This window comes from Atta cephalotes (genome assembly GCF_000143395.1).
Source record: "Atta cephalotes unplaced genomic scaffold scaffold00015, whole genome shotgun sequence".
In the NCBI taxonomy this organism is placed as follows: Eukaryota; Metazoa; Arthropoda; class Insecta; order Hymenoptera; family Formicidae; genus Atta; species Atta cephalotes.
In genome coordinates, this window is record NW_012130079.1 from 1,553,627 (window position 1) to 1,555,972 (window position 2,346).

The 2,346-nt window shown below is 39.2% G+C and overlaps 1 non-coding gene across 1 annotated transcript; it reads left to right on the forward strand.

The window, feature by feature from the left end:
- The first annotated feature begins 1,103 nt into the window (after nucleotides 1-1,103).
- On the forward strand, nucleotides 1,104-1,175 carry Trnaq-uug. The gene has a single exon. It is a non-coding gene; the product is annotated as a tRNA-Gln (tRNA).
- Nucleotides 1,176-2,346: the final 1,171 nt, after the last annotated feature.

Sequence of the window (2,346 nt, forward strand, 5' to 3'; positions counted from 1 at the left end):
ANAGAGANAGAGNANATNANNAAAAAAAGGAGAGAGAGAGAGAGAATTTCGACACAATTTATAGATTCTTTCAACGATCAATTTAGGATGCTTTATATTGATACGCGACAGTTAATACACTTTTCATCTTGTAAATTCCATTAAATGATTACACAATAATGTAATAATAAAATTTTTTTCAAATAAATTTTTTTTTAATTTTAAAGCAAAGAAAATACTTTGGAAAAATATAAATAATGGATTTATTATGATATTCTCTTTTAAATTATTCTCTCTGCACTTAATAGAGTATTTTCACGTTGTAAATGGATTTAACGAAAAAAATTTTATGCAAGCATCTTATTTTATTTCGGCATTCGCGAGAATCACGCAGCGCATCGACGTCGCGTCTTTCTTTAATTCTCCAATTGCAAGTTAATCGCACGTAGAGCACGACACGGGGTATAAATTCCCGGAGCGTATGTCACATTGATTGCACATCCGCTTCCGTCGGTGCCACGGCTGCGCACTATTATAAAATCGGCCCCACGAAAGAAACGTAATATTTATTGCCGGCTTCCGTTCAATTAGGGGTTGACACGGGGCGAGAAGGGGTCGACCTCCACCAGTTCTCGCTTGTCGATGCTTTCGAAATCTATGTTTCCACCCTCCACCTTTCTCCCTTTCCCTGCCCGTCTCTCACTTTGGAGGGGTGCTCGAATTTATACATTGTTTGCCACGCTCTTCCGATTCGGGACGACACTCGCGAAACACTCGAGAGTTTTTTTTCTTTCCTTCGCGGTACGGAGAAAGGGTAAGGGTAGAATAGAGTGGGGTACAATGTAGCAAGGGGTTTGTAAATAACCACTTTTACGGCAGACATGTAACATGACAAGGACTGAAATTTATTTGTGAACGAGCGGTATTTTAGGAAGGCACTGACATGATACTCAGCAGCTGTAAACGAGAACGTGCATATTTAACTTGGCTAAAAATACAGTGATTATAAAATATATTATACCATTTTATTTTTTATCTTTCCGTTTTTAAAATTATTCACGAAATCAAATTTTTAATTTTAGGTAGTTGACCTGTACGTTCAATAAAGCCAATCATTCCATGAAGGTCCCATGGTGTAATGGTTAGCACTCTGGACTTTGAATCCAGCGATCCGAGTTCAAATCTCGGTGGGACCTAAGACGGAATTTTTTTTTTAATATATATCTTCTATATAGTTGATTATTTCGTACAATGCTGCAATGTATAAATTTTCTTTTTTTTTATTTACATTTTGTTGTTTTGCGTGTATTTAAAATATACAATTCAATTGTATAAACTGATAAATTTTATGATTGATGTATTACAGCTAATTTAAATTGGCTGTATCTGTATGTTATTAAAATATTAAAGAGATTTTGTTATATTTGTAATCGATACGATTAATAGTTCCGTGCCCACGTGCCAGTTGTGAGAGAGTGTTCTGTTCGATCATTCGCTGGAGTGTCGCTTAATCAGTGATTACGTAATCGCGAGATTGGATCCTATATATATATATATATATATAACGCAGTGTCGTTCGTTTATCGTCTACACATAATCGTCAGACGATACACGTTTGCGTCTGCATTATCGTGTTGTTGCGCTTCGATTTCGCGCTGTCCATCAGACCTCTTATCGCTGCCGAATCACCGTCGAACGCATCCGAGTGACTTTTATTACCTATCGTTTCGAGTTTGAGAGCTCGTCCATTTTTTCACATCGGTATCGAAGTTACGGCGCGACGTAATAATAGCGCGGCAATCGGAAAAAAAGAACGGAGAAGAGCGCTTGCAATGTTGTTCAGAGAAATATGATCCCGCGGCTGATGCCATCCGCCCGGTTATGGACACGACGTAGGGTGGATTTCGATAAATCCGGATTTACGTCGTGGTCGTATCGAGAGCAGAATGAAGCCTCTAAAAATGTCGCATGCCACCGCATGTAAAGTCGCTATGCAAATTTACCATTTGAATTTAGCGATGTAAATTTGTCGATCGGATCTGTCGTGAAGAATTCGCTGAGTCATCCATAAGAAAAAAACTTTCTACAAGACAATTTTACACAGACGAACCGTTCACCATCGGACACTGCAGAGATACGTCCGTGCCGGGTTATCGTAATCTACGTCGGGCAAGTATCCGCGGCGCGTTTATCTACTGACCATTTCACAGCGTACATAAAAAGCGGCTTTACGATCCTTTGCCAAGACAGCGTATTGTCAGGTGGGCGGACATACATGCGTATCCGCATTCGCTCCGCAGGTGGCTGCTTGTACATATACAAGAAATCTTTCTCTTTCTCTTTCTCTCTTTCTCTCTCTCTCTCTCT